We start from the raw sequence: 27278 nt of genomic DNA on the forward strand, positions 1-27278 counted from the left end.
CCTGGAGAGAAAAAGAGAGAGCACAGCAACCTCTTGTGTTGCATCCTGAGGCAGTCTGAGGATAGTATACCCCCCCCCTACATACACACACAGACACACACAGAAACACACCACACCTGTATTTGTGTTACAATACCTGGTTGCCATAGGAGCTAAGAGGCTAGGTGAAAGAAATGCTGCTTTAGAGATGTTATTAAGTGAAGTGGCTTCAGGGTCTGTCTGGGCTGCATGACTAACTACTCTGTTTGTGTGGCTGTCTGTGTTAATGTTTTGGTATTTGGTATTCAGCTTCTGGTTCAGATTGATAAACAGCACAATCGTCTCTCACCAATTCTTAACAAGAAAATTCCCTAGTCTCAACAGTGGTAACAGTCTGTGCCAACAGTAAGTACAGATAGTAGTATAAATCCCCCCCGCACAGTCCTCACAGCCGGGGGTTTTCTGAAGGCTTCTGGAAAGAGATGCTGTCGGCACTTCCAACCGATTCTCCCCATTAAGCAATGAGTCGGAGTCAGAAGCCAAGCCTTCTCAGATCTCTCCTCCAACCGGCACAGGGTCTGAGCTGCCAAAGCCTCCCACCACTAACTCTGATAAATTGAAAACCCTAGTCATTGGCGACTCCGTTGCCCGCAAAATTTGACTTAAAAGAATCATTCAAATAAAATAAAATTGTATTTGTCACATGCGCCAAATACAACAGGTGTAGGTAGACCTTACAGTGAAATGCTTACTTGCAAGCCCTTAACCAACGATGCAGTTATAAGAAAATACCTAAAAGTAAGAGATAACAAAAACAAATAATTAAAGAGCATCATTAAATAACTATAGCGGGGCTATGTACAGGGGGTACCGGTACAGAGTCAATGTGTCAATGTGCGGGGGCACCAGTATCGAGGTATTTGAGATAATTATATACACGCAGGTAGGGTTGTTAAAGTGGCCATGTATAGATAATAACAGAGAGTAGCAGCAGCATAGTGTGGGTGGTGGGGGGGGGGCTACAAATAGTCTATGAGAGAATGGTCTATGACTAGGGTGGCTGCAGTCTTTGACAATTCTTAGGGCCTTCCTCTGACACCGCTTGGCATAGAGGTCATTGATGGCAGGAAGCTGGACCCCGGTGATGTACTGGGCCGTATGCACTACCCTCTGTAGTGCCTTGCGGTTGGAGGCCAAGCAGTTGCCATACCAGGCAGTGATGCAACCTGTCAGGATGCTCTCGATGGTGCAGCTGTAAAATCTTTAGAGGATCTGAGGACCCATGCCAAATCTTTTCAGTCTACTGAGGGGGAATAGATTTTGTCGTAACCTCTTCACGACTGTCAGGAATCTAGGATCCAGTTGCAGAGGGAGGTGTTTTGTTCCAGGGTCCTTAGCTTGGAGATGAGCTTTGAGGGCACTATGGTACTGAACGCTGTAGTCAATGAATAGCATTCTCACATAGGTGTTCCTTTTGTCCAGGTGGGAAAGGGCAGTGGGGAGTGCAATATAGAATACTTTATCTGTGGATCTGTTGGTGTGGTATGCAAATTGGAGTGGGTCTCGTGTTTCTGGGATAATGGTATTGATGTGAGCCATGACCAGCCATTTCATGGCTACAGACATTTAGGCAGGTTACCTTAGTGTTCTTGGGAACAGGGACTATGGTGGTCTGCTTGAAACATGCTGGTATTACAGACAGGGAGAGGTTGAAAATGTCAGTGAAGACACATGCCAGTTGGTCAGCGCATGCTCAGAGTACATGTCCTGGTTACCAGGGGGCAGTGCTACCGACATAAAGGCTAATCTGAAGATGGTGCTGGCTAAGGCTAAAACTGACGAGTGTAGAGAGTATACTGTAGGGATGTTGTTATCCACGTTGGTACCAATGATGTTAGGATGAAACAGTCAGAGGTCACCAAGCGCAACATAACTTCAGTGTGTAAATCAGTTAGAAAGATGTGTCGGCATCGAGTAATTGTCTCTGGCCCCTTCCAATTTAGGGGGAGTGATGAGCTCTACAGCAGTCTCACAACTCAATCGCTGGTTGAAAAATGTTTTCTGCCCCTCCCAAAAGATAGAATTTGTAGATAATTGGCCCTCTTTCTGAGCCACAAACAGAACCAAACCTGGCCTGCTGAGGAGTGACGGACTCCATCCTAGCTGGAGGGGTGCTCTCGTCTTATCTATGGACATAGACAAGGCTCTAACTCTTCTAGCTCCACAATGAGATTGGGTGCAGGCCAGGCAGCAGGCTGTTAGCCAGCCTGCCAACTTAGTGGAGTCTGCCACTAGCACAGTCAGTGTATCTCCACTGAAACCGTATCTGTGCCTCTATCTAGGTTGAAAAGAACAAAACATGGCGGTATTGTCACGTTCTGACCTTTATTTCCTTTGTTTTGTCTTTATTTAGTGTGTTCAGGGCGTGAGTTGGTGTGGGCAGTCTATGTGTGTTTTTCTATGTTGGGGTTTTGAGTTCAGCTTAGTATGGTTCTCAATCAGAGGCAGATGTCGTTAGTTGTCTCTGATTGAGAATCATACTTAGGTAGCTTGGGTTTCACTTTTGGTTTGTGGGTGTTTGTTTTCCGTGTGTGTTTGTTGCCCCACAGTACTGTTTTGGTTTAGTTCGTTTCACCTTTATTGTTTTGTAGTGTTCAGTTTGTCTTTAAATAAACTTTCTGGACACTTACCACACTGCGCATTGGTCCTCCGATCCTTCTCGCTTCTCCTCCTCAGAGGAAGAGGAGAAATGCCGTTACAGGTATTCATCTTAGCAAACTCATCGGAATAAAGATCTCCATTCCGGTCATTATTGAAAGAGATGGTGATATCTCACATCTCAAAAAATGGGTTACTTAATGTAAGATCCCTCACTTCCAAGGTAGTCATAGTCAATTAACTAATCACTGATCATAATCTTGATGTGATTGTCCTGACTGAAACATGGCTTAAGCCTGATGAATTTACTGTGTTAAATTAGGCCTCTCCTCCTGGTTACACTAGTGACCATATTCCTCACGCATCCTGCAAAGGCGGAGGTGTTGCTAACATTTATGACAGCAAATATAAATGTATCTCCCCAACAATGACTGCGTTTTTGTCTTTTGAGCTTCTAGTCATGAAATCTATGCAGTCTACTCAATCACTTTTATAGCTACTTTTTACAGGCCTCCTGTGCCGCATATAGCGTTCCTCACAGAGTTCCCTGAATTCCTATCAGACCTTGTAGTCATGGCAGATAATATTATAATATTTGGTGACTTTAATATTCACATGGAAAAGTTCACAGACCTTGCTTTCAGAGCCATCATCGACTCAGTGGGTTTTGTCCAACATGTCTCCGGACCTACTCATGGCCACAGACATACCCTGGATCTAGTTTTGTCCAATGGAATAAGTCTTGTGGATATAAATGTTTCTCCTCATAATCCTGGACTATCAGACCACCATTGGATTACGTTTGCAATCGTAACAAATAATCTGCTCAGACCCCAACCAATGATCATCAAAAGCTGATGATCATAAATTCTCAGACAACTCAAAGATTTCTAGATACCCTTCCAGAGTCTCTCCACCTACCCAAGGACTCACCTATCTAAGGATCTTAATTTAACCTTGCGTGATACCCTATATGCAGTCGCACCCCTAAAATTATAAAAAGGTTTGTCACGAGAAATTTGCTCCCTGGTATACAGAAAATACCCGAGCACTGAAGCAAGCTTCCAGAAAACTGGAACGGAAATGGGGCTCCACCAAATTGGAAGTCTTCCGACTAGATTGGAAAGACAGTGCCGTAAAATATCGAAGAGCCCTGACCGCTGCTCGATCATCCTATTTTTCCAACATAAAAAAAATAAGAAATATCCTGAAAAATATGTTAACATATGTCGCTTTTTATGTCTCTATTTTGGATTGGCCAGGGTGTGACTAGGGTGGGCATTCTATGTTCCTTTTCTATGGTTTGTATTTCTTTGTTGTTTGGCCGGTGTGGTTCTCAATCAGAGGCAGCTGTCTATCGTTGTCTCTGATTGAGAACCATACTTAGGTAGCTTTTTCCCACTGGGTTTTGTGGGTAGTTGCTTTCTGTTTTTGTGTCTGCACCAGACAGAACTGTTTCGGTTGTTCTCGTTGTTGTTTTGCTATTCAGCGTTCAGTTCAACTAACAAAGGATGAACACGTACCACGTTGCACCTTGGTCCTCCACTCCTTCCAACAGCCATTACAATATAACTAAAAAGCAGCACTCAACAAATGAGGACAGCTTTCAGCAGTAATATATTCATGAACTTCTTCGATGAAAAGATCATGATCATTAGAATGCAAATTACGGACTCCACTTTGAATCTGCGTATTTCTCCAAAGCTCCGTTGTCCTGAGTCTGCACAGAACTGCCAGGACCTAGGATCAATGGACACACTCAAGTTTTTTAATCCTGTATCTCTTGACACATTCTGAGGTGCTGACTTGCTGCACCCTCGACAACTACTGTGATTATTATTATTTGACCATGCTGGTCATCTATGAACATTTGAACATCTTGGCCATGTTCTGTTATCATCTCCACCCGGCACAGCCAGAAGAGGACTGGCCACCCCTCATAGCCTGGTTCCTCTCTAGGTTTCTTCCTAGGTTTTGGCCTTTCTAGGGAGTTTATCTCAGCCACCGTGCTTCTACATATGCATTGCTTGTTGTTTGGAGTTTTAGGCTGAGGTTCTGTACAGCACTTTGTGACATCTGCAGATGTAAGAAGGGCTTTATGAATACATTTGATTGATTGATTGATTGATTGTATTTTTTTTTTGCTAGCTGGATAGGCCAAGGTTTGAATGCCTGGAGTCATTTTAATTTCCTTCCTGAGGGTATTTTGATGGGGTTGGCGAGTAACAAAGGGTCTGTGGCAGCGGCCAATAAAAGAGGCAAATGAACACCCGCAGGCTGCGTAAGGAACCAACTCAGTGCAAAGGTCAGAGTGTATTTCACAGGGCATGCCACAGCTCACACTGGTGGAGAATACATGTGAACGGTACAGGACGGAGAGGAACAGTGAGGATTACACAGCCAATTCTGGATCGCTTGATTGAGTTTAGACTTGGAAATGTCTGCGTGTTTGTGCCCCACCCTGGTCCACCCTGGTCCGAGGACAAGAGGTGCATTGAACGTGATCACGCTTGGTGTAAGGTATGTCCATGTAACGGAGCCATACACCTTCCCATAATGATGTAGTCAACCTCTTCACTCAGGGGAAAGCAGAACATCAGCCCTAATATCCAGATAAAATGCCATGTTGTCTGAAGTTATTGGACACCACATTCTGCCTTGCTTTGGCAGTGTACATTGATACAGCTTTGTAGCTTATTTTATTAAAAGAGATCAATCTGTTTGTTGTCCTTACTTTGGCTAATGTCATTGTGTGTCAATAGCCTCATCTATTTTTGTCGCTAATAGTCACGTTAAGATGTGTTGGTGTTTCAATAGAAAGGGTAACAATGAACATCTGAGTTGTGCAAAGTCCCAAGACACAAGTAATGAGTGCAAATGTACATGAGACTAAGTAAGGGAGAGACTGCGAGGGAGAGGGACAGACTTAACTGCCATTTTGGTTTGTGAGTACCTGCAGTTAAATGGTGTTGCTTTTGGCAGGCCAGTGCTAGCAAATGAGCCATAATCTCTGTGATGTCGGCTGTCTGCCTCACCGGCCATGACATTCTCTGTCCTTCCTTTCCCCCTACCGCCTGGGTCTGGGAGAAAGAGGAGGGGGTATGAGACCACAAAAACACATGCATACACGTACACACACACAAACACATGCACACACACACACACAAACAGGTAAAAATGAATGCAGAAATGCAGATATCAAACAAACACACACACACACACACACACACACACACACACACACACACACACACACACACACACACACACACACACACAAACAAACAGGCAAAAATGAATGCAGAAATGCAGATATCAAACAAACGCATGCACACACACACACACACACACACGCACACGCAGACACATACACACATAAGACACGCAGACATATACAGTTAAACAATTTAGTGAGAAAACAGTAGAACCATCCAGTTCTGATCTCGACCAAATTTCTCCCGTAAATAAATAGAAATGATCCAGTAACATTCCGGAGACTGTTTTCCCTTGTATTTATCCTCCTTGTAATAATGTAGACTACAATGTGGTCTACACTTGCCCGATTGACTTCATGAGATTTTCCTTCCTAGCTTAATCCACTGTACCTGCTTCTTGTCATCAAACAAGCCCACTAAAAACGTGCATCAACCTGATAATTAGCTTCAAAATAACAAGCACACAGAGCTACACAGAGCGTCTACCTCTTTAAAATAAGTAGAGTATGTTGTAAAAACACTGGGGGAACATGGGGATTTCAACAAAGGACAGAAAGGATATACTGTATTCTTGTGCTGTGATAAAATGCTGCGTAACCCTTTAAATGGATAGCCCATCTGTAGATGCTCTACAGGCTATCCGTAACATTTCAAACAACTATCTACAAACCCAAGCCCTAACCCTAATCTTTACCCTTAACCTAACCCGAAACCTAAACATAAACTTCACCCAAACCCTAGCCCTAACCTGAACCCTTATCCCAACCCTTATTCTAACCCTAACTCTAACCGTAACCTTAGTTATTAACAACATATAGTTTGTTGATAGTATGACCATCTGCAGAGCATCTACAGACGAACTATCCGGACTATCCAAATTAAGTTTGATTGACCAAACGTTGTTATCTCGTACTCTCTTCGACCAAATCCAGATTGAAGCCATGAGTTTAAAAAAAATCAAATTAAGATTGAACTGGGTGTAAAATAGGAGATAAAATAGGCCGTGCTTTTATTTCTCCAGTGCCTGAGTGCGTGCACAAAGAACCCGTCTGGAGCCTTATCATAACTTTATGAATGTAGGGTCCTAAACAAACCTTGAGAGAGAGAGATCACATCATTGTGTATCACATGACAACAATGAAAACATATATTGGTGTTAATTGACATCAGAATCATTCATAGGGTTCTGTCCCTCCGTACATTCTTAAATAAATCTGTACATTCTTAAGTATCTAAATAAGTACTAGTAAGATACAGTAGCTACTAGCATAATACTGTAAGAAATATTGTTTTACGTAGGAAATAAACAAGGTTTCAATTAGATTTATTAGTAATAATAAATAAAATCATAGGAGTAGTACGTTAACATTTTAGACACTACATTCGTTTGAGTTCAATTAACTGTTTTCTACAGAATGTCAAGTATATATGTGAAGGATTACATTTCTGTTATCATGGACTGTTCCCTTTCAATATATCAAATCAATGCAGAAATATGAACAGTTTTTTCAATTTATTGTAAAAACTATTCCATACTTTCTAACTAACTTCAGTATTTTGAAGTAATGTACAAAAAAAAAGGCTTTTAGAGCTAAATGTACAAATATTTGAAAAGGACACTCTTCAGGTCATTCACAATTCACTTTAAACAATTTTTACTACAAAAATAACGCTAGACTAAGCCTATGTAAATAATCCTAGTGGTAAACATATATTGCTGCTGTCATTTGTTCAATAATCATTCATATTATAATAATTCTGCATCTAACAGCAGTATCATAACTGACGATATCTCTTTAATTGTTTTCCTCAATTTAAAAAAAATAGTAAATACATATCTCCTTGTTCTGTGGTCTAGATGATGATATTCCAAATGTTATATTTAAAAAAACAGTGTGCATGACAATTTAAAGAGCATATTTTATTATTATACATTGCTCATATTTATTTCAACCACTTTTTAATGAATTGTGAAGTGCAAATAAACACAACCATATTCCATCCAAATAAAGATTTCATATCATTTAGTTTCATTAATATAAATGAACTGACCGTAACTGACCGTACCTCCACATTCCTTGTCCCTTCTCACAACATTACTGTCCTCTAACGCAAAGAGTCATCTCAAAACAGTTACATACTGTAATTGCTGATCAGGCCCGGGTTGGTGGAGTAGAATTAAACTCAGGCTGCAGCCAGTCACCTTGACACTGGTCAGCTTTGTATCTTCAAGAATCCGTCGGTTGGAAAGCAGTTATTAATGGACTTAGGGGAGAGTGTGGAGATCTGGCTGCTTGTTTTTCTGGTTCGGAGCCGGCTTTAGGAGAGATCAGTGGACTTGCTTTTAGAATTTTTATTCAGGGCTAAAGAATGAGAGAGTTCAGTGCTGGGACTGCTAGGTTGTTTTCTGGCCTCAGGGTAAGGCTTGGGGAGACTGAGAGAGAGCCAGGGTGGTCCTGTACAGCACTGTTGCCTCTATAATACTTGCCACCGTACACCCACCCCTCAGACCCATTTGTGTAACTTCTTACGTTTTCTGTTGATAAACTGACATTCCAATTTATTTTCTTTGGCCACGGGCCCACAGTCCGATACTGAAGCTTGTAAATTAAAAGAGTTGTGTAATAGGGTTGGGATCATGGGTGAAAATGGATCGCTTTGACTTCTTGTTGTACGATGCTTCTGGGCTTTCTCCCACGGCCGGACGGAGGAAGGAGGGGGATACTATGGGGGCTATTCAATCAATTTCTGTATCCAGGTTTCAAGCAAAAGAAACAATCTATTCTTGCAGTAAAATAATGCATTTTCGATTCGTTCTAACAGCAAAACAATATTTGCACGGTCAAACGAAAAGAAACCTAACTGCAGGTTTTCCTGTTTGACTCTCTTGGAAGGGTAGCTCTGCAGAAGTAGGATCTGGGATGATGGAGACATTCAGGTCATGGACAAATAGAAAAACACTCTACATCTCACACATACACAAACACATGACCACACACAAATGGACACGCACTATTTCACAAATGGACATACAGTGCATTCGGAAAGTAGTCAGACCCCTTCCTTTGTTATGTTACAGCCTTGTTCTAAAATGAATGAAATAATTGTTTTTCCTCTTCAATCTACACACAATACTTCATAATGACAAAGTTTTTAAAAAATTTGCAAACGTATTAAAAATAAAAAACAAAAATACCTTATTTACACACAGTGGGGGAAAAAAGTATTTAGTCAGCCACCAATTGTGCAAGTTCTCCCACTTAATTTTCATCATAGGTACACTTCAACTATGACAGACAAAATGAGGGAAAACAATCCAGAAAATCACATTGTAGGATTTTTAATGAATTTATTTGCAAATTATGGTGGAAAATAAGTATTTGGTCACCTACAAACAAGCAAGATTTCTGGCTCTCACAGACCTGTAACTTCTTCTTTAAGAGGCTCCTCTGTCCTCCACTTGTTACCTGTATTAATGGCACCTGTTTGAACTTGTTATCAGTATAAAAGACACCTGTCCACAACCTCAAACAGTCACACTCCAAACTCCACTATGGCCAAGACCAAAGAGCTGTCAAAGGACATCAGAAACAAAATTGTAGACCTGCACCAGGCTGGGAAGACTGAATCTGCAATAGGTAAGCAGCTTGGTTTGAAGAAATCAACTGTGAGAGCAATTAGTAGGAAATGAAAGACATACAAGACCACTGATAATCTCCCTCGATCTGGGGCTCCATGGAAGATCTCAACCCGTGGGGTCCAAATGATCACTAGAACAGTGAGCAACAATCCCAGAACCACACGGGGGGACCTAGTGAATGGCCTGCAGAGAGCTGGGACCAAAGTAACAAAGCCTACCATCAGTAACACACTACGCCGCCAGGGACTCAAATCCTGCAGTGCCAGACGTGTCCCCCTGCTTAAGCCAGTATATGTCCAGGCCCATCTGAAGTTTGCTAGAGAGCATTTGGATGATCCAGAAGAAGATTGGGAGAATGTCATATGGTCAGATGAAACCAAAATATAACTTTTTGGTAAAAACTCAACTCGTCGTGTTCGGAGGACAAAGAATGCTGAGTTGCATCCAAAGAACACCATACCTACTGTGAAGCATGGGGGTGGAAACATCATGCTTTGGGGCTGTTTTTCTGCAAAGGGACCAGGACGACTGATCCGTGTAAAGGAAAGAATGAATGGAGCCATGTATCGTGAGATTTTGAGTGAAAACCTCCTTCCATCAGCAAGGGCATTGAAGATGAAACGTGGCTGGGTCTTTCAGCATGACAATGATCCCAAACACACCGCCCGGACAACGAAGGAGTGGCTTCGTAAGAAGCATTTCAAGGTCCTGGAGTTGCCTAGCCAGTCTCAAGATCTCAACCCCATAGAAAATATTTGGAGGGAGATGAAAGTCCATGTTGCCCAGCAACAGCCCCAAAACATCACTGCTCTAGAGGAGATCTGCATGGAGGAATGGGCCAAAATACAAGCAACAGTGTGTGAAAATCTTGTGAAGACTTACAGAAAACGTTTGACCTCTGTCATTGCCAACAAAGGGTATATAACAAAGTATTGAGATAAACTTTTGTTATTGACCAAATACTTATTTTCCACCATAATTTGCAAATAAATTCATTAAAAATCCTACAATGTGATTTTCTGGATTTTTTTTTCTCATTTTGTCTGTCATAGTTGAAGTGTACCTATGATGAAAATTATGGGAGGACTTGCACAATTGTCGGCTGACTAAAAACTTTTTTGCCCTACTGTAAGTATTCATACCCTTTGCTATGAGACTCACATTTGAGCTCAGGTGCACCCTGTTTCCATAGATCATCCTTGAAATGTTTCTACAACTTGATTTTAGTCCACCTGCGGTGAATTCAATTGATTGGACATGATTGGAAATGCACACACCTAACTCTTCGTAGAGCTAGCCGCCAAGCCAAACTGAGCAATCGGGGTAGAAGGGCCTTGATCAGGGAGGTGACCAAGAACCCGATGGTCACTCTGACAGAACTCCAGAGTTCCTCTGTGGAGATAGGAGAACCTTCCAGAAGGACAATCATCTCTGCAGCACTCCACCAATCAGGCCTTTATGGTAGAGTGGCCAGACAGAAGCCACTCCTCAGTAAAAGGAGTTTGCCAAAAGGCACCTAAAGGACTCCCAGACAATGAGAAACAAGGTTCTCTGGTCTGATGAAACCAAGATTTAACTATTTTGCCTGAATGCCAAGCGTTATGTCTGGAGGAAATCTGGCAAAATCCCTACGGTGAAGCATGGTGGTGGCAAAATCATGTTGAAGGGGATGTTTTTCAACAGCAGGTACTGTGAGACTAGCTAGGATTGAGTGAAGATGAACAGAGCAAAGTACAGAGTGATCCTTGATGAAAATCTGCTCCAGAGCGCTCAGGACGCCAGACTGGGAAGAAGGTTCACATTCCATGAGGTCAATGACCCTAAGCACGCAGCCAAGACAATGCAGGAGTGGCTTCGGGACAAGTCTCTGAACGTCCTTGAGTGGCCCAGTCAGAGCCCGTACTTGAACCCGATCCAACATCTCTGGAGAGACCTGAAAATAGCTGTGCAGCAGCTATTGCAGAAAAGCATCAGAGAAACTCTACAAATAAAAATGCGCCAAGCTTGTATTGTTATACCCAAGAAGACTCAAGGCTGTAATCGCTGCCAAAGGTGCTTCAACAAAGTACTGAGTAAGGGGTCTGAATACTAATGTGTGTTAATGTGATTTTTCAGTTGTTGTTTTTTATACATTTGCAAAAATATCTTAACCTGTTTTTGCTTTGTCATTATGGGATATTGTTTGTAGATTGATGAGGGGGGAAAACTATTTAATCCATTTTAGAATAAGGCTGTAAAGTAACAAAATGTGGAAAAAGTCAAGGGGTCTGAATACTTTCCGAATGCACTGTACACGCCCACTTCTGTCCGCCCAGTGGGAATGTGTTTTCTTAGATCATTTGAAGCCGAAATATTTGAGCTGCATGAGTTCTCTTATGAAGTCCTGCCAAGAGGGAGTAAGGAACCGCTGAGGCCTTACAGACAACAGCTCCAGATTCCCAGAATTCAGCAGGGCCCAAACACCCACATAGGAGCACAATGAGGCAGAAGAAACACAAATGTACAGACAAATACACACGTCACAAAGTGTGACAGCTGGAGCTTTTGGTTTGATACGAAAAATAACTGAGGAATACAAATGGAATGCAGCCATAATCTGTTAGACCCAATTCTATGGTCTTAAATCATCAATAATATATATATTACACAACTCTATCAACTATAAATGCTATCACTATGTTTTTGTGTTTAGATTTTTTTAATTCATATTTGAGACGTAAAATAACGACTTACAAGACAATGTAAATGTAAAATGTAGTAAAAATAATTGTAATAATATTTTTCACCCTAGTGGTAACCGATGACTCTTATTTGACTAATCTTGCTGTGAGATCTGCCTGAGCCAGTACAGCCATGATGGATGAGACAGAATGGAGCAGGGTGCTCCTTCATCCTGGGAACCCAGCATTGACAGACAAACAGCTAGGCCTCTGACTGCCCTGGGGAAACTACCCTGAGGCTAATAGTACCTAACATTACCCCCTCAAACGGAGGCTGAGACAGCCACAGCATCAGCGTCTTCCTTGTATGAATCTGTCATTCAATGCTTTTCTATGGGCTAATAGCAGTAAGGCCAAATAAATGTTTCATCAAATAATTGTTTTATATATTTTTTTTTATACCTAAAAGGGGTCAAAGGTTAAAATGGAATTGAATAGAATAAGTTACATTGTTATAATGCAATGCATACTATTACCTAAATATCTACTGTAAATATAATTTAAATTGAAATGTGAATCATCAAATATAATGTGATACAAAATTCTATATTATATTGTCATGATATAAATACTATTCCCTGAATTTTTCACTGTAGATAAATGTGTTCTTCAGGTATCTTTATTTTTCTCTGTTTCTTTCTGGTTCTGTCTGCATGTCTTCATAGTAAATAAAACATCCGTCTGTTTCTTTGGAAGATGCTCCTGCTGATGACGTTGGAAGATGCTGGTCTGGTCAGGGGCTTTGTGTGGGCAACCCCCATTACACTTATTCTTCCTTGTCTCTCATATTTATTTATTTATTTTCATTTAACCTTTATTCAACTAGGCAAGTGAGTTCAGGACAAATTCTTATTTACAATGATGGCGTACCAAAAGGCAAAAGGCCTCCTGTGGGGATGGGGGCTGGGATTAAAAATGAAAATAAAATATAAATATAGGACAAACCACATATCACGACAAGAGAGACACCACAACACTACATAAAGAGAGACCTAAGACATCAACATAGCATGGCAGCAACACATGACCACGCAGCATGGAAGCAACACAACATGACAACGAAGTGGTAGCAACACGACAACAATGTGGTAACAACTCAACAGGGCAGCAGCACAACATGGTAGCAGCACAAAACACTGTACAAACATTATTGGGCACTGGCAACAGCACAAAGAGCAAGAAGGTAGAGACAACAATACATCAAGCAAAGCAGCCACAACTGTCAGTAAGAGTGTCCATGATTGAGTCTTTGAGATTGAGATAAAACTGTCCAGTTTGAGTGTTTGTTGCAGCTCGTTCCAGTCGCTAGCTGCAGCGAACTGAAAAGATTAGCGACCCAGGGATGTGTGTGCTTTGGGGACCTTAAACAGAACGTGACAGGCAGAAAAGGTGTTGTATCTGGAGGATGAGGGCTGATGTAGATAGCTCAGATAGGGGGGAGTGAGGCCTAAGAGGGTTTGATAAATAAGCATCAACCAGTGGGTCTTGCGACGGGGGGGACAGGTATACAGAGATGACCAGTTTACAGAGGAGTATAGAGTGCAGTGTTGTGTCCTATAAGGAGCATTGGTGGCAAATCTGATGGTATAATATATCATAAGTTTATACAATAAGTTTGACCTTTGACATAAGCCGAAGATAGTAGAAATGTTCAATAAAGTGCCTGTCAACAGTTTGGACACACCTACTCATTCCAGGGTCCTTTCTCATTTCCACTAGCCTCCACATTGTAGAACAACAGCGAAGTCATCAAAACCATCGAACAACACATAAGGAATCATGCAGCAACCAAAAAAAGTGCCAAACAAATTTGAGCCTCCTCATAGCAGAGCTGATGTCTGGTGCATGACCTCCCAAGACACAACAAACAATGCGGACAATATGCATCGCCTCATAAATTCAGTTATTTTGGCCACGAGAACTAGTACATCACAAGGGATTGTATTTTGAGCGAAAAAGAAGGTCATTCTCGCATGAAACGTTTGGATTTGTAAAAATAAAACAAGTACTAAAGTATGCGCTTTATGGTATGTTGCTCTCTCCATTGTTAACATTAAAAGTGTGTCATGTTTCGCGGAATATTGTACCCTGTGTCCATTTGAAATGAATCAACGCACCTTTATAGTGCATAAAGGTCTGGACATTCTTTAACGCTGCTTCCACAGGTGGGTTTGAATCATATTCACTTTATGCTTTCCCCTTGTGCAATTACAATACTCGAGGTGATTGAAAAACATTGGTTTAATGTCTCTCATTTCATGGCTCTCTACGCTCAACTGTAAACCTGTCTCAGCCATTGGGCAATTTAACCAGATAAGGGGTTGCTTGAGGATGAGGGGCCCTTACAAGAGTCTAACCTTATAGCCCCTAATGACTCTGCTGGCTTCGGAGGCACAACAGGAAATAAACCTTTAAAGTAGGCCATAAATGAATAATATTTAAAGGTTGCTAGACATAGTGTAATGGTAGAAAATGGTTTGGCTCATCTTGCCTTGCCCATATGACCCTTGATCCTTAGGGTAACCCCCCCCCCCCATATCCACCCACCCACTCCTCCGCCGTGCTGCCATACCACAGGTCCAGCTGGGGACTACTAGGCTAGGTCTCAGGAACATTGATCACCTCCCTCAGGAATGGGAGTGGGGGGGCATTACGCCCCAGCATACTTTATGAACACAGCTGCAAAGCTTGGGCCTAGAAAACCTACAGCTTACAAACCGTGGAGTTACCTAGTGCACCGTTCTGCTACAGAGCTCTTTTCTGGTTTAGCTTTCAATAACATATGCCATTTAGCAGACACTCTTATCCAAAGAGACTTACAGTCATTCATACATGTTATGCATCAGTGGTCTCAGGAATCAAACCCACTAACCTGGCTTTACAAGCGCAATGCTCTACCAGCAGCTACAAGGGACCAACCTTTGAATCTCCCAAAGCTTGGGCCTCGCAAACAAACAAACACATGGTGGTGTTCCAGATGAGTTTAGTCTTCAATACCAGGACTCCTCTTCCCTCCGCTGCGTCCTTCCATCCCTACAACAGTTTAGTCTTGCCATAAACTCGATCTCCTGTTTCATCCTCTCAGTCCACTCTCCGTTTTACAGCCTAGTACTTTATCTCTGGTCAGAGAGAGCGGAGTGGAGAAGGTGCGGGGAAGCAATTGTGGACGAAACCGAAGCCACGTCTAAGCTCTATCGTGACGAAACCCCGAGGCAGTAAAGTGAACGTCTCCATTGTTGATGTGCAGTTAAAAGACGCGGGGTCTCAAATCTCCACTGCCAAATGGGGCCACAGAGCATTACATGGGGTTAAAGCTAGCAGAGAGAGAGAACTCTATTTTGGTAATTGCATTTCGATTTGTGCTTTACTGCACTACGCTCTGCTGTAATTGCGCTAGTAGGAGTAGTACTACTTCTATTTGTACTCTTATTGGTTAGTATTATTATCATCAATTATATTCAGCATTATTGTAGTACAGCAAAGTGAGTAAAAGTGATGTTACTTCTATTAGTGTTCTATTGGTGTTATTAATATACTGACGTAGTTCATTTAGTTCAATCCAAAATGTCTAAAACCTCATAATAGTATTGAGGGGGGCAAGTCATCTGGGAGTTAGCCATAGGAGTTTTTCAATTCAGGGCCTAAATAGGAGCTGTCATAGTTTTTTTTCAGAAAGGACCTCCCTTACCCTATACCTCACTGACTGACTGAGTGAAAAGTGCTTTCTCAGCACCGGCCTGTCTGGCCCTGCTTCCTGTGCCCCAGCTCTCACATCCCTGTTGTTATTAAGCCCACCAAATGGCCCTGGTTCACCGGTGGTCTCCCTAATAACTGCCCGTGATGGACGGGACAGCTCTCGCTGCCTGCCTGCCCGTGGCCTTGGGCTCCCACCTCCAACACACACACACACACACACACACACACACACACACACACACACACACACACACACACACGCACACACACACACACACACACACACACACACACACACACACACACACACACACACAAAGACAAACGCAATTGTGCTCAGCACTTCCTCAGGGCTCATTCCTAGTTTTGGGGAGCAATACTTGAAGACACGAAATGGAGTGGGCATGTAGTACTGTAGCAGGGTCCAGAGTGTTGTGTTGTGTGCAACCACAGACACATGCACTCACACACACACAAACACCAGTTCACGTACGTACGCATGCGCACTTGAACACACACACACACACACACACACACACACACACACACACACACACACAGACACACATAAAAATACTTCATTGCTGTAATTTGAGTGTGGAATGCATTAGATGGTAATGACTTTAAACAGTCTAATTAGGAGAAAATATAGTATAGCCACCAGTTACTTGGGGATGCTGGAATGGCTTTTCATAAAGGCAGTGTAGTGTTGAGGGCCATTGGGAGAAAAGAGGGTAACCCGAGACGCCGAGTTAATCTGGATATGTAAAGACATGTTTACACCACAAACGACGTCTGAAGGTTCTCCGGTGCACTTTGTCTGAATTACAGTTTCAGCGGTAGAATGAGGTGTATATGCCTTTTAAATGTGATTTACATGAAGCACGCAAAAATGACCTACGCAGAAATATGATCCGCGCAATAATTGCGAGAGGAGAAGGAGAGAACACATAACCATTCATAATGACCGTTCCCATATGAGGAGAAAACGTAATACTCTAATTATGAAAGTGCTGACGATGGATGTGATGATGATAATCACGGTGATGATGATGATGGTCAAGCGTTGTGTGGGCGCTGGTCTGACTTTATGGCATTTTGAACTCGGTAATGTAACAACCTGGCACAGCTGCGGAGGCCTGCTGCCCACATCAACTAACACGTTTATTCCACACACATCACTCCCAACCCTATGAGTTTATCCAGATAAAACTGTATCACCCAAACTCCCTAAAACAGCCACAGTAGTAAGTCTGCAATTGCTGAGGGCATTCAGGGTACCCCTGTCACAAAGCAAAATGCATTAAAACCCTAGCTACAATATAAACAAGAATAGCTATCTGAAACCCAAGTGTAAGATTAACCAAAAAATAAACACATCCTCACTCCTTTTGGACTCTCGTTTTACAGTTCAAAAAGCACTCGCACATCTGAGCAATCTTTTAAACTCTCTATTTTACAAAACGCCAGTTAGTAATTATCATTGTAATAAAAAAGCTCTTGCTTAAAATATGTTATTTGGGGGGGGGGGGGGGGGGGGCTGAATTCTCCTTTTCCCATGTGGCCGTCTCAGGCCTGTGAGAGGGAAGGGGGATAGGAGGTGTAGATTTGAGTCCACCCTGATCTAACTGAGGCCCAGCCCTGACCGACCTCACAAAGGGAACAGACCCAAGCTCATGATTCCAGCCTCCAGTCTTGGACGGACTTGCTAAACCTCCCGACTCTGTTCCCCCCTTTGGCAGCTGCTGCTGGCGGGGATCCATTCAAGACTCAGAACTTGAACCAGCACTGCTATTACCAGACTGAATTTATGAAGCACCACTTCAGGTTGTGTCCACTGGGTTTGCACTTTCTTCCTACCATCTCTCCCTTTCCTGCTCTCCTCTCCTCTCTCTCTCTCTCTCTCTCTCTCTCTCTCTCTCTCTCTCTCTCTCTCTCTCTCTCTCTCTCTCTCTCTCTCTCTCTCTCTCTCTCTCTCTCTCTCTCTCTCTCTCTCTCTCCCCCCTCCTTCCTAATTCACTATCTATTCTGTAAAGTCACAGCAGTCATACTGATTTTCTGGTCTTAGAAAGAGAGTGTCAGCCTGAGTCTCTGAAAACACAAACCATGTCCTTTTATCAGATCTGGTCTGTTGGGTCTAACAAAGCAGTGTTCCAGACACTGGGGCCGTTCCATGGGTTGGACAGAATGTGTCTGGTGGCCACTGCCATATGTTTGGGTATTTCCTGTTTCCCATGACTCCCTCTGCAACTGTTAGTGCCCGGCCTCCGGTCCCCCCCGGGGCCTTGCTCCCTGGCCAGCTCATTTAGACCCTTCACTGACAACAAGAACTATAACATAAATCACCCAAAGCATATGGGCCATGCATATCCCCTGACTGCAACGTCAATGGCACAACAATGACATATATTTATCTTTTATTGTTACATTATAAGTTACTATTCATAGTATGTTGTGTGCATCAGAAAATGTACATGCTCTTACAGTCATTAAAAAACAAACCACATAGATGTTTTTTTTTTTTTGGGGGGGGGGTTGTTGAAACACTCAGAAAAAGGGAGAGACAAAAATTCAACAACTAAGATGTCTCTTGGCACCCTGAGGTATTCTGGGAATTGACATCTAGACGATAGAGTGCTAAAAGGCCCATTAATCACAGAGGAAGGATTGCTGGGGTTAGAGCTGCCTGCATGGCCACCCTGCAGGAGAGACCAGGGGAAAGTTGGGAGAACAGCACAGCTGCCCTCTGTAACATCACACTAACAGCCTCATCATTCAAACTTTAAAGACCTATAAAATTTGTATTAGATCACTTTAAAGGAGATGGCATGAGAACATTTGGATTTCAGTGTGTGACAACTAATCTAAATGGTCCAACGTTTCTCCAATTATCTCCTGTTCATTTTTCCTCGGATGGTGGACAGTTCTCTGGCTCTGATGGTGTGAGAGTTCGACATAGACTGTTAAACAGTCCTTATCAGAAGGAAGCATGGCGAGGACACACTGTGTAGGGAGATCAGAGAAGGACTGTCACAATTTTTGCAGTTCACTGCACGTAAGGTGGAAGCGACCGGAACACACACACTCACACACACACACACATTCCACAACACCAGGCAGAAAAAGTGCATTTGTTTTGCAGGCGGTCTCGGATGCATATGTTAGATCATAAAAAGGAACATCCTTTTTTCTGTACTCCTGTTGCAGTCCAGGAAAAAGGCCTAGGGGAGGGAGGGAGGAAAGGAGGGTGGGAGGGAAGGAGGAAGGTAAGAGGTAGGGCTGTGCTTTCTTGTGTCTTACAGAGTTCAGATGACTGTCATGATTAAGCCAAATGAGCAGAAGGGGATTTACTGTGTGGAGGGAGATAAAAAAAAGTTGAGGAGTCTCTGTGACTGACAGGACAGGCCTGGGAGGGGAGGGAACACAACCACACTACACCGACCTCAACATAACATCTCTCTATCACCACACCTATCTCTGTCTCTCTGTCTCTCTCTCTCTTTCAATCTCTTTCTCACTCTCTTCATCTCTCTCAGTCTCTCTCCTTCCTCCATTTCTCTCTTCCTTTGCAGGTTACACCTCCCAAGTGCTTGTCAAATTCAATAGGCTCAACAAGGTAGGATAGCAGCTAGCTATCTCTCCAAAAAAAAGACAATACAAAAACACCTCGTTTGCCTCCTCATGATTGAGTCACTCACTCACTCATGCACTCAATCCCTAACTCACTCTGGACCCCCGCCTCCCCTGCCCCCACCCTCCAACCCAACAGCGCCTTTTCTGTGTCTTGCCGTCATGCCCCGTCCTGCACCCCAGCCCTCCTTCCCCTCGTCCTCTATCCCCCTCCCCACAGTCAGTCTGAAATAAATCGTGGCTGGTTGGGGCTCAGTTGTAATAAATCAGGGTCTGTCCGGTGCTGGAGCCTGCCCAGTCGGCCTGTCACTGCCTGGCCTTCACTCAGGATTAATTAAAGGCCTGATATAGAGCCCAGATGTGCTGCTGGAGCAGGGGAGCACTGGACCCCTCTACTCTGGGCCATGCAGACCCTCACTGGAGACACACTTATGGATGTATGCACACACACAGGCATATGCATACAGGCACATATGTTAGCATGCCTGCACATACACACGTATGCAGGCACGTACGTATGCACTCACACATGCTCACAAGCACGTATGCCCACACGCACGAATATCCACACATACACTTTCTGAAGCTCTCCATACACTGTACTTACATTTCATTCTTACATGCTTTGCATACCTTTCCCTACTTCTATGTCATCCTCCCTCTCGCTCACACTCTTCTCTTCCTCCTCTGTCTCACTCTCTCCTTTTCTGACTCCCCCACCCTGTAATGAAACGAGGTAGAGATAAAGGTGGGGCCAGAGTCGATGGTCGTGTGTGTGAATGTTTTTTTTTTTACCTCTCTGTGTGTTCTTCTCCAAGGCATCTGGATAGACGCTGAAGGAAGTGGAGGTTCTGTAGCGGGAAAGAGGGGGGGAGGATGGGAGAGGCTTATGAAGGGGTCAGGGGTCACCGTGCATGCTTTATTGCATGACGAGTGAGAGGGGCGACTAGATTAGTAAGATATCACTGTGTTTTCTGGTCACGGTTGAGAGAGGTTAACCCTTGGTGGCCCAGGGGCCCTGGCCTGTGTCTCCAGGCTGGAGAGATTAGGGGGGAGAGAGGGTAACGTTAGGGCAGGGGTGGCTCGGGGGACTATGGGCTAATTTCTGATAGTCGCCGAGCGGTCTGGTCTGGTCTCTCCCCTGCTCCGTGGCAAAACGCTCACACAGGAAATTAGAGGTCTAAGCTTCCTTTTTTGACGCGAACCCTTCCAGCACATACAGCCTCTCTCTGCATTAGTACTAATGTTACAGCTCTGGCCTGCAAAGCACAGGAATGTCAATCTTTAGTTTTAGCATGGAACAATAGAGACATGTAGGACTCACAGTTATTTTACATTAACTGAATGCTATGGTATTTCAGTAATACCTGGTTACAACATCCATACTCATCCAGCCATCCCCATATTTAGAAAATGATGAACTTACTATTCTTTCTAGTTTTGTGGTAGCCACCGTTAATCGCAGAGATGTCAAATCTTGGTTTGGTCTCATGCAGTGGACTATTCACCATGGAGCGCATTCTTTTGTCTGGTTCCTAGGATGTCAGCACCCAAAACACATTTATTGTCTAAAGTACAGACTGCCCTCATCCCTTTTCATATCTCTCAGTGGAAGAAGATATAGCCCGATATCAGGACGTCGGTGGGGCGGCTGAGGTCCATCCTATGCTTGCAGCCAGCCAGGGATCATGGCTAAAACAGATTGAGTCGGTCTGTTCTCCAGTGTCAGATATGATATAGCCGCTCTGAGCCTAATGGGCCTGGAAAAAGAGGTGAACATGTCCTCAACCCTGTGAATTCCATTACATAAAGAAATTGATTTGTAACCTTAGGTAGCTGTAAGACAGAAACTATACTTCTTTCAAGGAATAAACTTCAGGACTAAGACACTAGTCCTCGGATCCTTCAAAGGTCGTACGGTTCAGAGCAAGAAAGAAGAAGGAAAAGATCTGACAAACGAGCTGACCACCGTATCTTTAATCCGAATGGTCGACGTACAGTACGTTAGCACATTGTAATGTTTTATTTGGGATTGAACAGATTATCTAGAAATCATTTAACAAGTTGATCTCAATTAGACTTTAAATATCATCAGCACGGTGGATGAATAGGTACCCAAGCCTTGGAAGAGCGAAAAGGAAAATAAACCATAGTGAATAATTGCTGATATGTTCCTAATGTGCCCCTTCACCCCCCCCCCCCCCCCCCCCCTAACCTACCCCATACCGATAGGCCACCCCTGATGGCTGTCACACCTGGTGTTGAAGGCAGTAGGGTGTATTTTATCTGCTCCAGGGCCCGTAGGGGGGCCGTACATCTTCCCCCAGACTAGTGTTGGGAGGTCAGGGACAACCCCTCTGTTTACCCACCTGTCCATCAACTCTGCACACCATCCTTGGAGCCTCTCTCTTCTTTTCCCTTGTGAAAGAAAGTGAGATTGGCAAGAAAAGAGGCACACTGTGGGAATAAAATGGAGGGTTGGTTTGTTCAGTTTAGAAGTCAGGATACCTGAGCCACAAACCAGGCAATGGGATTGCTCTAAACACTGAGGCATATTTGTATTCAAAGGGGAACCTTATCGTTGTCAGTTTGGGCCAGGAGAGGAAGTAATACATGTCATCATTTTCAGATGTAACAAGGTTAGAAATGGTTTCGAAAAAACTCTACAGCCACAACAATGTATTGACTGGGACTTTCTTCTTAGGGCGTATTAAATACATGCAATATTAGCTATGTTCAGGGTAAATCTCTCCCAGAATAGTTATCTTGTGTTTGGGTGAGGAGTGTGCCCAGTGGCCAGTAAGTGCCCTGTTTATCTACTCTGCATTGCATTTCTGCTTCTGCCTGCACACGTGTGTGTGTGTCTGGGATTCTGGGATCGGTCCCCTGGGCCGGAAGACCACACATGCAGGGAACGGGTACTCGGAGCTAACACCAGTTCATCCGTGCCATTTTTTACATTTTCATTAGACGTATCCAGCAGTGGCCAGAGTCACTATACCTAAACATGCAGAGGAGAGCTGTTGACTCTTTGGAAAATAATGTAGCAATCCAGTTTGAATCAGGATGTTATAGTGGGGATAAAACTTATAGTGGAGATAACGATCCAGTTTGAGTCAGGGTGTTATAGTGGGGATAACGATCCAGTTTGAATCTGGATAAAATACAAAACATGCATATCAGTGTTGCATAACCACTATGCTGAAAAGCAGTATATTTGGTTTATCGCACCACTGTTTTATAATTTCATCAGGGGTGCAACTTTCACTGGGGACAGGGGGGACATGCGGATGCAACGTTGTGCTTTAGGACCATGCGGACGCCTCCGAGTGGTCAGGCAGGCCGTTTGGAGTGTTTATACGACTGGATAAAAAAAAAATATATATAATAATAACAATTATATCCCCCCCCCCCAATTCTAAAACCAAAGTTGCAGCCCTTAATTTCATGCCGTCATAATGTCCTTCTTTATGCCAACAAGCTGCTGTATATCATATAGAGAAGTGAGGTAATGACTTTGCTGATTTTACAACCGTGGTTAACAGTGATTCCAGCTGCATCGAGTTGTATATAAATTCTTCCTATACTTTCCAAACTAGCAAACATGTATCAAACTCTATTTTGCAAATTAGAATTAAATAACTTATTTAAGATTATTTATAGTCCAATTAAACTTCAGTCAATATATTCAATTGCCGCAATAAATAGACAGGTCGTTTTGGTCAAGATCGTAATAATGATTTAGAAAATTGTAATAATTCAGATACATTTCCAAGATAATTTCATGTAGAAATACAATTTGAAAATGTCAAAATAACCAGCTAAAAGGAGATAGATAGAGAGAGAGTTGTACCGAGAGAAGTGTGTGTACTGTGGAGCGGTTGGTTGAAATTTGACTCACTGGCTTGCACTCTTGCCTCTCTCTCAGGGACTCTCTTACTTGGCTGGGACTTAATTGCATCCCCGATATAAACAAGGGGGTTAGTGTGAGAGCGGCCCGGCAGCTGAGGGGCTCAAGCAGAGGAGCAGACTGGGGTTTGAGTTCAGAGAGAGAGAGGGCGCAGAAAGTGATATAAAAATATGTAGGAGGGTAGGGGAGAGAGACAAGCAGAGGATGAAAGAACGAGGTGGTAATCACTCCTAAAGTAATGAGGAAAAAGTTATGAGAGAAAAGTGCAGTTCAAATTGGTCGTAAATTTACAAATGGCAGAATATGAGGCGGGAAAGGTAATTTTTGGTAACTTGGGGGCACTTATTATTGTGTAACACTGACCATTTATTCCAACAGCTATCCCACAGTCGGCATGACAATACAACAATTCATGTAATTATAAAAAAAATAAAAAATGTCAGTTGAAACATCTAACATCTATCAAAAAAGGACGAGGCAATAATTTTGAAAATTCTGCCTGAGGTATAAGCTTCAGTCTTAGCTTTACATATGTAGGATCTTAATTTGAGCCAGTTTGCTACAGTGGGAAAATTATCCTGAAGCAACAGGAAATGTGAATTTATGTGGATTATTGTCAATAGTCATTTTAAAGTAGAAATTACAAACTTCAGAAGCCTTTTTAAACCTCAAATACACAACACTTTTAACAGCACTACAGGAAAGTTTTCCTGCCACATGGTGATCAAATTAAGATCCTCTATCGGTAGCCTAACTTTACCTGAGTTCTAAGCTTTTTAGTCTAACTTCAGTCAGGCTGGCATGCTGAGATCTGTCAGTAACTAGCTCCAGAGAGGAGCTCCAGTACCAGACAATAGTCATTGCCCCTGGCTCCACAGAGGTGAAAACAGCCTCTCTGAACATCTCTTTCACAGATGCTCCTCTCTGATCAATTCGTTCCAGACCTCTCAAATGGACAGCCTGGGATTTAATTTCATTATCAGTGATCCCTGTTCAGAGCCCTCAAGCCTATAGCTCTCTCCCTCTCTCAGAAAAACCCTCAGACAGAGGCCGGGGTGCTGTACGACTGCATTCCTAAAAAAAAAAATGATTGGAAAGTCACATTTATAAGAGAAAAAGTCACTTGAAATGTGACTTTTCAAATAGTTAAAAGACACTTGAAACATGCCTTTAATATGCGTTATAAAACAAAGGTAAATTGCTTCATGCTTTGGGAACTTTAATAAGTTGATGCAGCAGGACATACCTGAAGTGTGTGTTAATAAATCACAGAGTCTTGTTGCTGCCTGTTCCCATGCACTCTGTCTGTCCATCCACTATCCACATCATATGAGGCATGACAAATAAGCTGGAAGCTAGACAGCTGTCTCCCAGAAGTGTGCCGGCTGGAGCTGCTGGATGGGACTCCATGAGGCTGATTCTCTTCTGTAGCCCGAAAAAAAATAATCTTTATTTATCTTCTACCCACCCATCTGTGTAAAACTCTTACCACATGATTGGACTGATGATGTTGTTCCCATGACTACAACTAACTCTCCACTAGCTACAACTTTTACTACATGACTACTACTGCAACTGTCATTACTTCTACTAGCATTTATCAGAGTCACTCTCATAAATATGCACTACGCATAAATCGCTCCTTGTTGCAAAAATTATAATAGTTAGCCTAATTTCGGTTTATGTGACAAAATAAGCAAGTATAGTGTAGAGAATCATTTTACCATCTAAACCACCGTGAAATATATTTTCCATAAACAAAAATCTTGTATTTTCAGCTGTTTGAAGCTGGTGTATAAAACAGAAAGTAAAAGACGCAAAAACAACAGGAACAGGAGGCATAGAAATAGCGCACATAGAACAGACCTACTGCTTCTTAGACTTGACTTCCTTGACAGATCTATAACACACATTTCTCTGTGAATTTGGTCAGGCTGGCCAAACAGTTTTTTTGCTACTTTTTAAAAGCTTAAAATAGTTTAGTGTGTGCAATGACCAGTATCGTTAGTTACAATTAGCCATTGAGAATTCATGCAAAATGAGAATACGTGTATGAGTTTTGTATAATAGCATGGTGCAGTGTACCACGTGGACTGCTTTTATGCAGAAGTGTGTGTTAAAATAATATACTACACTAAACAAAAATATAAACGCAACGGTCAAGTGCTGGTCCCATGTTTCATGAACTGAAATAAAAGATCCCAGAAATGTTCCATACATACAAGAACTTTCTTTCTCTCAATTTTTTTGCACAAATTTGTTTACATCCCTGTTAGTGAGCATTTCTCCTTTGCCAAGATAATCTATCCACCTGACAGGAGTGGTATATCAAGAAGCTGATTCAACAGCATGATCATTACACAAGTGCACCTTTTGCTGGGGACAATAAAAGGCCACTCTAAAATGTGCAATTTTGTCACATTAAACAATGCCGCAGGTGTCTCAAGTTTTGAGGGAGCGTGCAATTGGCATGCTGACTGCAGGAATGTCCACTAAAGATGTTGCCAGAGCATTTCATGTTAATTTCTCTACCATAAGCCACCTCCAACATCGTTTTAGAGAATTTGGCAGTACGTCCAACCGGCCTCACAACCGCAAACCACATGTAAAAACCCTTGTATCCACACAAGCCTAGGACCTCCACATCCATCTTCTTCACTTGCAGGATTGTCTGAGACCATCCACCCAGAAACTGTGGGTTTGCACAAACCAAATAATTTATACTCAAACTGCCAGAAACCATCTCAAGGAAGCTTGTCTGCATGCTCGTTGTCCTAACCAGGTTCTTGACCTGGCTGCAGATCAGCATCGTAACCGACTTCACTGTGCAAATTCTCACCTTTGATGGCCCCTGGCATGCTGGAGAAGTGTGCTCTTCACGGATTAATCCCGGTTTCCACTGTACCGGGCAAATGGCAGAAAGTTTGTAAGGCATTGTGTGGGCAAGCAGTTTGCATTGTGAACAGAATGCCCCATGGTGATGGTGGGGCCATGATATGGGCCGGCATAAGCCACAGACAACAAACACAACTGTATTTTATCAATGGCAATTTGAATGCACAGAGACACCATGACAAGATCCTGAGGCCTTTTGTCGTGCCATTCGTCCGCCGCCATCATGTTTCAGCATGATAATGCACGGCCCCATGTCGCTAGGATCTGTAGATAATTCCTGGAAGCTGAAATTGTTCCAATTCTCCCATTACCTGCACACTCACCGGACGTTACACCTTTTGAGCATGTTTGGGATGCTCTCGATCAATGTGTATGACAGCATGCTCCAGTTCCCACCAATATCCAGCAACTTCGCACAGCCATTGAAGAGCAGTGGGCCAACATTCCACAGGTCACAATCAACAGCCTGATCAACTCTATGCAAAGGAGATGTGTCGCACTGCATGGGGCAAATGGTGGTCACACCAGATAGACTGGTTTGCTGATCCGTCCCCCGATTAGTATTTTTTTTTATTAAGGTAACTTTGATCAACAGATGCAAATCTGTATCCCCAGTCATCTGAAATCCATAGATTAGGGCCTAATTTATTTATTTCAATTGACTGATTTCCTTTTATGAACTGCGACTCATTAACATCTTTGTTGCGTTTATATTTTTGGTCAGAGTGCATGAAATATCAACATTCATTGCAGATGAGGCCCAATTTACTGATGAACTGCAGTATTTTTCTACAAGTTGTTGGGCTATTTCAGAAATGGAATATGAGAGTTCCCAGGAAATTGGGTATTTCATGTGGCATGCGACATTATTTCTGCCATGTTGTCCTCTTCCCTGGGCACATTGTGTCTTGGGCAGCTGCCATGGTGTAAAATTC

The sequence above is a fragment of the Oncorhynchus mykiss genome, chromosome 28 (genome assembly GCF_013265735.2).
Source record: "Oncorhynchus mykiss isolate Arlee chromosome 28, USDA_OmykA_1.1, whole genome shotgun sequence".
NCBI lineage: Eukaryota > Metazoa > Chordata > Actinopteri > Salmoniformes > Salmonidae > Oncorhynchus > Oncorhynchus mykiss.